Source organism: Bos mutus, chromosome 13 (genome assembly GCF_027580195.1).
Source record: "Bos mutus isolate GX-2022 chromosome 13, NWIPB_WYAK_1.1, whole genome shotgun sequence".
NCBI classification, from domain to species: Eukaryota; Metazoa; Chordata; class Mammalia; order Artiodactyla; family Bovidae; genus Bos; species Bos mutus.
In genome coordinates, this window is record NC_091629.1 from 26,101,132 (window position 1) to 26,111,976 (window position 10,845).

Genomic DNA, 10,845 nt, shown 5'->3' on the forward strand with positions numbered 1-10,845 from the left:
CAGGGCTGATCTCCTTCAGAATGGATTGGTTGGATCTCCTTGCAGTCCAAGGGACTCTCAAGAGTCTTCTCCAACACCACAGTTCAAAAGCATCAATTCTTCAGCACTCAGCTTTCTTCACAGTCCAACTCTCACATCCATACATGACCACTGGAAAAACCATAGTCTTGACTAGATGGACATTTGTTGACAAAGTAATGCCTCTGCTTTTGAATATGCTATCTAGGTTGGTCATAATGAAAAAACTGGCACAGGGTATCAGGGACACACGATCATTTGGCAGGTGGCAGGGACAGAGGTAAAGAAAGGGCTCTTGTGACACCTTATATTCAGAACGACTATCCACACTACTGTTTTCAGTGCCATTCTGAGTATATTAGCTGATTCTCTCAGATGATAACAGAGAGGAGGGGCTTAGACTACAGACAGGGAAGCACACAGATATTATTTGTTTGAAGATGACATCCGAATTTTTTGGTATTGACCATCTGGTGATGTCCATGTGTAGAGTCTTCTCTTGTGTTTTTGGAAAGGGGTGTTTCCTATGACCAGTGTGTTCTCTTGGCAAAACTGTGTGAGCCTTTGCTCTGCTTTGGTTTGTACTCCAAGGCCAAATTTGCCTGTTACTCCAGGTATCTCCTGACTTCCTGCTTTTGCATTCCAGTCCCCCATGATGGATGTCTATTTTGAGTGTTAGTTCTAGAAGGTCTTGTAGGTCTTCATAGAACCATTCAAAGTCAGCTTCTTCAGCATTACTGGTCATGGCATAGAGTTGGATTATTGTGATATTGAATGGTTTGTCTTGGAAATGAACAGAGATCATTCTGTTATTTTTGAGACTGCACCCAAGTACTGCATTTTGAACTCTTTTGTTGACTATGAGGGCTACTCCATTTCTTCTAAGGGATTCTTGCCCACAGTAGTAGATATAATAGTCATCTGAATTAAATTCACCCATTCTGGTCCATTTTAGTTCACTGATTCCTAAAATGTCGACGTTCACTCTTGTCATCTCCTGCTTGACCACTTTCAATTTACCTTGATTCATGGACCTAACATTCCAGGTTTCTATGCAATATTGCTCTTTACAGCATCAGACTTTACTTCCGTCACCAGTTACATCCACATCTGGGTGTTGTTTTCTCTTTGACATCATCTCTTCATTCTTTCTGGACTTATTTCTCCACCGATCACCAGTAGCATATTGAGCATCTACCAACCTGGGGAGTTCATCTTTTAGTGTCATATCTTTTTGCCTTTTTATACTGTTCATGGGGTTCTCAAGGCAAGAATACTGAAGTGGTTTGCCGTTCCCTTCTCCACTGGACCACGTTTTGTCAGAACTCTCCACCATGACCTGTCCATCTTGGGTGGCCCTATACGGTATGACTCAGTTTCACTGAGTGGTCCATGTGATCAGTTTGATTAGTTTTCTGTGACTGTGGTTTTTACTGTGTCTGATAAGGATAAGAGGCTTATGGAAGCTCCCTGATGGGAGAGACTGACTGTGGGGGAAACTGGTCTTGTTTTGATGGGTGGGGCCATGCTCAGTAAATCTTTAATCCAACCTTCTATTGATGGGCTGGGCTCTGTTCCCTCCCTGTTGTTTGGCCTGAAACCAAACAATGGTGGAGGTAATGAAGATAATGGCAATCTCCTTCAAAAAGTCCCATGCATACACTGCTGCACTCAGTGTCCCCAACCCTGCAGCAGGCCACTGCCAACCCACACCTCTGCTGCAGACTCCTGGACACTCACAGGCAAGTCTGGATCAGTCTCTTGTGGGGTCATTTCTCCTTTCTACTGTGATCTGGTGCACACAAGGTTTTGCTTGTGTCCTTCAAGAGTCTGTTTCCCCATGCTTGTGTAAGTTCTGTAATCAAATCCCACTTGCCTCCAAAGTAAAGTTGCCTGGGGGTTCTCAGTCCCTTTGCCAGATCCCCAGGTTGGGAAATCTCTTGTGGGTCCTAGAACTTTCTTAACAGTGTGAGAATTTCTTTGGTATAATTGCTCGGCAGTTTGTGGGTCATCTGCTTGGCAGCTCTATGATGGGGTTAATAGCAACCTCATAATGGCCATCACCAGATTTCCAGTACTCTTGCCTGGCAAACCCCATGGATGGAGAAGCCCGGTAGGTTGCAGTCCATGGGATTGCAAAGAGTCAGACACGACTGAGTGACTTCCCTTTCACTTTTCACTTTCATGCATTGGAGAAGGAAATGTCAACCCACTCCAGTGTTCTTGCCTGGAGAATCCCAGGGACGGGGGAGCCTGGTAGGCTGCCATCTATGGGGTCACACAGAGTCGGACACGACTGAAGTGGCTTAGCATCAGCAGATATTCACTGAAATCAGATGGATTATATTCTTTGTAGCCAAAGATGGAGAAGCTCTATACAGTCAGCAAAAACAAGACCAGGAGCTGACTGTGGCTCAGATCATGAACACCTAATTGCCAAATTCAGATTTAAATTGAAGAAAGTAGGGAAAGCCACTAGACCATTCAATTATGACCTAAATCAAATCCCTTACAATTATACAGTGCAAGTGACAAATAGATTCAAGGGATTAGATCTGATAGAGTGACTGAAGAACTATGGACAGAAGTTTGTGACATTGCACAGGAGGCAGTGATCAAAACCACCCCCAAGAAAAAGAAATGCAAAAAGGCAAAATGATTTTCTGAGGAGGTCTTACAAATAGCTGAGAAAAGAAGGGAAGGGAAAGGCAAAGGAGAAAAGGAAAGATATACCCATTTGAATGCAAAGCTCCAAAGAATAGCAAGGAGAGATAAGAAAGCCTTCCTTAGTGATTAATGCAAAGAAATAGAGGGAAACAATAGAATGGGAAAGACTAGAGATCTCTTCAAGAAAATTAGAGATACCAAGAGAATGTTTCATGCAAAGATGGGCACAATAAAGGACAGAAATGATATGGACCTAACAGAAGCAGAAGATATTAAGAAGAGGTGACAAGAATACACAGAACTATACAAAAAAGATCTCCATGACCCAGATAACCACGATGGTGTGATTACTCACCTAGAGTCAGACATCCTGGAATGTGAAGTCAAGTGGTCCTTAAGAAGTATCAAATGAACAAAGCTAGTGGAGGTGATGGAATTCCAGTTGAGCTATTTCAAATCCTGAAAAATGATGCTGTGAAAGTGCTGCACTCAATATGTCAGCAAATTTGGAAAACTTAGCAATGGCCACAAGACTGGAAAAGGTCAGTTTCATTCCAATCCCAAAGAAAGGCAGTGCCAAAGAATGTTTAAACTACCACACAACTGCACTCATCTCACACGGTAGCAAAGTAACACTCAAAATTCTCCAAGCCAGGCTTCAACAATATGTGAACCATGAACTTTCAGATGTTCAAGCTGGTTTTAGAAAAGGCAGAGGAACCAGAGATCAAATTGCCAACATCCATGGGATCATCGAAAAAGCAAGAGAATTCCAGAAAAAATCTACATCTGCTTTATTGATTATGCCAAAGCCTTTGACTGTGTGGATCACCACAAACTGTGTCAGACCACCTGACCTGCCTCTTAAGAAATCTGTATGCAGGTCAGGAAGCAACAGTTAGAACTGGACATGGAACAATGGACTGGTTCCAAATTGGGAAAGGAGTAGGTCAAGGCTGTATATTGTCACCCTGCTTATAAACTTATATGCAGAGTACATTATGTGAAATGCCAGGCTGGATGAAACACAAGCTGGAATCAAGATTCCCAGGAGAAATATCAATAACCTCAGATACGCAGATGATACCACCCCTATGGCAGAAAGTGAAGAGGACCTAAAGAGCTTCTTGCTGAAAGTGAAAGAGGAGAGTGAGAAAGTTGGATTAAAACTCAACATTCAAAAAACTAAGATCATGGCATCCAGTCTCATCACTTCATGCCAAATAAATGGGGAAGCAATGGAAATAGTGAGAGACTTTATTTTCTTGGGCTCCAAAATCACTGCAGGTGGTAACTGCAGCCATGAAATTAAAAGGCGCTTGCTCCTTCGAAGAAAAGCTATGACCAATCTAGACAGCATATTAAAAAGCAGAGATATGACTTTGCTGACAAAGGTCCATCTAGTCAAAACTATGGTTTTTCCAGTAGTCATGTATGCATGTGAGATTTGGACTATAAAGAAGGCTGAGTGTGGAAGAATTGATGCTTTTGAACTGTGATGTTGGAGAAGACTCTTGAGTCCCTTGGACTGCAAGGAGGTCCAACCAGTCAGTCCTAAGGGATATCAGTCCTGAATATTCATTGGAAGGATTGATGCTGAAGCTGAAACTCCAATACTTTGGCCACCTTGCCGGGAGCCGGCATATTGCATATTGAGTGCATATTGCATATTGAGTGCAGCACTTTCCACAGCATCATGTTTCAGGATCTGGAATAGCTCAACTGGAATTCTATCATTGCCGGGAGCCAGCGTGAGGAACTCCACCCGTGGCAAAGGTCATGAAGAAGGAGGCTCGACATATGCAAAGGCAGGATCGAGCCTCAGGAGTCCCCCTGGAAATTCTCGAGCATCTACCCCCAAAACCAGAGTCTGCCTACTTTCTGCTTTGTGCTCTCACCTACACCTCTGACTTTACAGGGGGCTGTCCCCCACTACCTCTCTCTGAAAAACAGAGTTAACTTAACAGCTCCAGTTAATAAAGTTCCTGGGTGTGATAGTGTTTCAACCTACAAACTCCTTTGGAAATCCTCTAGCCTGCCTGAATAGGTTTTTCCGGCCACGTGTGATTGCTCAGAGCCTCCCAACTGTGAGAGGCATGAGATATTCTAAACTGTCTAAATACAGATTCCTTTGAGCAGTTAAAAGATTGATTAAAAATTGTATTGGTGAAGGGTTTTTCACTTGTTGGGCCAATGTTTGCTGCTAAGTCTCCATATCCCTTACCTGCTGTGTCCCTGGCAGTGTATTGATTAATATAATTGGTATAAGTAGTAGTTTAATGTTTGTAACCTTGGACCCTGAGTTAATTCTTTTTCTTGTTACAGCCCACCACACCTTTGCCCTATAGGAATGCAACTTTAATGCTTTTGGAGGGTGGCGCCTGACTAATCACCTTTAGAGAAAAATAAGTTTTCTGAAGAAAGGGTCTTAAAATGTTAACAGGCCTCCGGGCCAGAAGATGATGAAAATCACCTAAACTTTTGCATATGATAAGTTTGCAGGAAGAAAGCCTGGCTTACTGCATGACTCTACCCCTTCCCCCATTATCCTCTATGCATAACTTAAGGTATAAAAACTACTTTGGAAAATAAAGTGTGGGCCTTGTTCACTGAAACTTGGTCTCCCCATGTCGTTCTTTTTCTCACCTTCTGGCTGAATTATTCAGCCTCTTTTCTACACTGAATTTCCTCACTGAGTTATCCTTATTCTATTACTCTTTACATCCTTAATTAACATTTAATTAAGCAGTTGTTTCCTGGTCCTCCCCGACGCCGTCCCCACTTCGAATTCCCTGGATCCACCGGGGCTGGACCCTGGCACCACCTCATGCAAAGAACTGACTCACTGGAAAATACTCTGATGCTGGGAAAGATTGAAGGCAGGAAGATAAGGGAATGACAGAGGATGAGATGGTTGCATGGCATCACTGACATGGTGGATATGAGTTTGAGCAAGCTCTGGGAGTTGGTAATGGACAGGGGAGGCTGGTGTGCTGCAGGCCACGGGGTTGCAAAGAGTGGGACATGACTGAGTGACTGAACTGATCTGAATTTTTAGAAAGCCTGAAAAAGCAGTCAAAATTTTAGTACTAATACCCAAATCAGGCAATGCTGTTCAAATATAAAAACATATACACCTCAATTATATCTTTCTGACTATAAGCCATGTTATTTGAAAACATGAGAAAAATGAGTCATGTGAGCAAAAATAAAAAAAAAAGCCAATTCCCCACTTCCCCCAAAAAACCCATAGAAATGACATTAGGAATAAATGTTCAAAAACATCTCATATGCACCTTTAGAATTGCTTGAATATAAATATTATAATGTTTATTTATTTATAAATATTATAAATAAAATCTTAGGCTGGAAAAATATACCATGTGGTACAGAAAGTGATGGGTCATGGCACAAAGTCAGTTTTCCCCAAATGATTGCGTCAGCTTCATACTCTTCATCAAAATTTTGATGGAATTTTCTTGGAAGATCAGGGAGATTTTTCTGGAAAGATAACCATGCAAAAATAGCCAAGATTTTTACAAAAGCAGAAGACGAGAACCACTAAGCATTGCGCCTGCTACCAGCTAGAGTGGAGACTATTATAGTAGCAATGACTTGTAACTAGCCCTTGTAACTAACTCTTTTAACCAGTCCTTGGGCTTCCCTGGTAGCTCAGTGGTAAAGAATCTGCCTGCAATGTAGGAGACTTTGGTTTGATCCCTGGGTCGAGAAGATCCCCTGGAGAAGGAAATGGCAATCCACTCCAGTATTCTTGCCTGGGAAATCCCATGGACAGAGGAGCCTAAAGGGTTACAGTCCATGGGGTTGCAGAGTTGGAGACGACTTAGCAACTAAACATACACACACAACTAGCCCTTGAAATGAACCCCTATAAACACCCTATGTTATCTTTCTTGAGCTGTCTTAGTTCCCTGCTTCAAAAACTTCATGTAAAAAGAACCATGATATCCCCTTGCAGTAGAAGTCAGAAGGCTTTTAGTGCCTATTCACAAAGTCACACAATCAGCAGCAGGTATTTGCATAGCACCATGCAGTGTTTTTTTTTGTTTGTTTGTTTGTTTGTTTTTTTAGCATCCACCTGCTTACCTGCTGTGCTCTGAGCTACAAAAAGTCAGAGGTAGCAATGGTGTGAAGTCAACAATGGGCCAATGGAAAAGAAATGTGTGCCTTGGATTGACTATGTGATGGAAGAAACATCACTTATCATGGAATACAATATTCTTCAAAAATTGGTGCTGAACACTTACTTATCTGCTTTGGAAACAGAAAAAAAAAAATCTCACATTACAGGACTTACTAAAGTAAATTCTACTTGGAGTAAGGAACTGAATGGAAAAAGTAAAAATTATTATTTTTTTACAATATGGAAAAATACGTGTAAGTCCAGATGTCCTAATGTTGGAGAAGGGCTTTCTATTAATATATATGAAAGAAAACAAAAGGGAAATGAAATAGAAAGATTTAACTACCTAAAATGTCAAAAATATCAGAACTAAATCAGAACATCTTAAACTGGTTAAAATTGCTATGAAATGTCTATACTAGTATAGAAAGAGCTCATAATATTTTGTGAAGGGAGCTTAGAATATATCTTGAGCTGATAAAAAGATCCTGTTCTATAGTTTCCTAATTCTAGTTCAAAGACTTTATGCTAAGGAAAACCATCAACAACGAAGCCAAAGCTGAAAGGATCCTCCCAGAAACAAACTTTGTTCTAGCAAAAGCTACAATATAATCTAAAGAAAGGAACACATTCAATAGGAGAAGGAGTTAACTAATTCTTGTCCATCTCTATGAATAACACAGTGAAATGGGAAGATCTGAGGACAAAACTTAGAAACTATGTCTATACCTAGAAAAGAGAAAAATAATCATCAGATTATGCATTAAACATCCAAAGGTGGTGATGAGAGACAGTGGGCTAGAGATCCTTACTTTGTTTTTTATTTTACTTGTTTTTAAATTTCTGCAATATTTTATTTTGTATAGTGAAAACAAACCATGTTTAGCATGAGAAGAGGTGAAAATACTAAACGGAAAAGCCTGGTTTAAGATTACATATCAAACATGATTCCATGATCATAATTTTCACTTATCTATCCATCAGATCAGCTCAGATCAGTCGCTCAGTCATGTCCGACTCTTTGCGACCCCATGAATCACAGCACACCAGGCCTCCCTGTCCATCACCAACTCCTGGAGTTCACTCAGATTCACGTCTATCGAGTCAGTGATGCCATCCAGCCATCTCATCCTCTGTCGTCCCCTTCTCCTCTTGCCCCAAATCCCTCCCAGCATCAGAGTCTTTTCCAATGAATCAACTCTTCCCATGAGGTGGCCAAAGTACTGGAGTTTCAGCTTTAGCATCATTCCTTCCAAAGAAATCCCAGGGCTGATCTCCTTCAGAATAGACTGGTTGGGTCTCCTTGCAGTCCAAGGGACTCTCAAGAGTCTTCTCCAACACCACAGTTCAAAAGCATCAATTCTTCAGCACTCAGCCTTCTTCATAGGCCATCTCTCACATCCATACATGACCACAGGAAAAACCATAGCTTTGACCAGACGGACCTTTGTTGGCAAAGTAATGTCTCTGCTTTTGAATATGCTATCTAGGTTGGTCATAACTTTCCTTCCAAGGAGTAAGCGTCTTTTAATTTCATGGCTGCAGTCACCATCTGCAGTGATTTTGGAGCCCAGAAAAATAAAGTCTGACACTGTTTCCACTGTTTCCCCATCTATTTCCCATGAAGTGATGGGACCAGATGCCATGATCTTCATTTTCTGAATGTTGAGCTTTAAGCCAACTTTTTCACTCTCCACTTTCACTTTCATCAAGAGGCTTTTTAGTTCCTCTTCACTTTCTGCCATAAGGGTGGTGTCATCTGCATATCTGAGGTTATTGATATTTCTCCTGGCAATCTTGATTCCAGCTTGTGTTTCTTCCAGTCCAGCGTACATAGAAGTAAATACATCCAAAAAAAAAAAAAAAAAATCATGGTAATGATCTGAGGGAATGTGTTACAGGAACTTTTCCATTTCCTTTTTACTGATTTTTATACTTTTCAAAATATAAACTATTTTATCTCCTTTTTCTAATAAGAAAAAAATAAACCATTTTTTATTTTTATATAAAGATAGATCTCAAGGAATCTGCTTTCTGCTCCCTGCAGGCAAAATTCTAAGTGTTTTTACTGCATGTGGTTGCTGTTGTTCAGTTGCTAAGCGGTGTCCGACTCTTTGTAGCCCCACAGACTGCAGCAAACCGGGCCCCTCTGTTCACCACTATCTCCTGGAGTTTGTTCAAACTGCATGTGGGGACAAACCATTTCATCAACTTGCATCTCCGGCTTAAATTCCACAGGTGCCATCCCACTCCTGTTTGTGTCTTGTCTAAATTTCCAGGAGGAGGTGGGTGCAGCCTTAGGAGGAGGGGCTCCTTGTCTATGCGTCTATGTTTTGTGATGGATGTCTCCACCACATCCCGCAGGTGTGGTTGAAGGTTGATTGCTCAAGGGAAACAGAGACAGGCCGTGGCCGGCAGAGCTGTAGGAATGCTCTGGCTCAGATGGACGTCACCAGAAGAATGTTTAGAGCCAAACTCTGGAAACCGTGACCCCAGGAGAAGCTCCCAGATGGAGAATGGTACCATGTTTCCATGTCCTACAACTAGGATTTCTGTTACGTGTTGCTGGCAGCATCCAGGTCTAAAGGTGAGATGGACTTGACCATCACTGTGATGGGATTTGCTGAAAAATTTAACCCTGATGTTTGTATTTGAACACTTGCTGCTTCTAACAGCTGCAAGTTCCCTTCCTCTCAGCTGAAGCCTGCCAGTGGGAACTGACTGCCTGTGGGCTTCTGTAAACGGCAGAGTCCAGGAAAAAATGGGGGTGTCAATCTGCCCAGCACCCGTCTATCAGCAGGTCACACTCCTTCCCTACAGGATGCGTCTCCCTGCCTCCTCACTCCCTGGACTTTTCCTGACTTTGCTTTTCATACCACATTAATTCATGCCTTACGTGCCTTTTTCTATCCTGCTGTGTGGCTGTCAAACCTCAGGTTCAGTAGGTGGCCATGGAATTGTGCCTCCAACACTGTAAGGAGAGTGGAGGTGGTGTCGACACCACTCAAGACAGGATCTTTCAGCGCCAGTTGTAGGGGCTAATGATGCAGAGCTAGCATCACTTCCACCACTGAATGCCTGGTACCTCCTTCGCCCGAGCGGGCCAGGTGGTCAGACATCATCTGTGTTCCAGGAGGTGGTTCCTCTGCACCCAGGATTGACTGAGCCGTGTCCAGAGGCCTGACAGCCAAACCACAGCAGTCTTTCCAAATGTAATCTTCCATTGAACAAATCTCTATTCTGTCTACACAGTGGTGTTGCTGGCAGCTGTCCCTCCAGACCTCAGCTGCCACATGGTGGGGATCCCCAGCTCAGAAGTCTAGCCGAGGTTCTGTGCCTCTTGAACCCCATGGGGAAGGGGCAGTTCATGGGGATCTGCTGGCTGGTGGAAAAAACAAATGTTCAGTTGTGTTTTCTAGAGTGAGTTGGCTGGCAATTCCAAGCTATGGATTTACATTTTAAGACCCACTTACACGACAGTTGCATCTTCTTTTATAAACGACTTGAAGAGTGGTCAGGAGAGCTGATTAGAACCTGAGGCCCAGCAGCCAGTCTGGGAGATAAAGGATTAAACAGCAAATTACATAGGCAGACTATTAACTGCAGACAGTAAAGAATCTGCTTGCAATGCAGGACACTTGGTTCGATCCCTGGGTCGGGAAGCTCCCTGGAGAAAGGTATGGAAACCCACTCCAATATTCTTGCCTGAAGAATCCCATGGACAGAGGAGCCTGGCAGGTTATAGTCCATAGGGTCTCAGAGTTGGACGTGACTGAATGACAACATATTAACCCCAATATACAAAGTGTTTTAAACACTTTCATCCTTCCTAAATCCTTTCTGCATCCCTGAAAAAGTGACAGAAAGTATAAGCTGTTTGGCTTTTCTTGGAAAATGCAGGAAGATTATAGCCTAGAGTAGGCTTTGAGGCTATAATTCTAACCAAGAGAGAGGCTCTGCCAATGGATGGAGCCCTATAGTTTCCCCAAGGATCCCTCCATGGTCAGGGTCCTCGT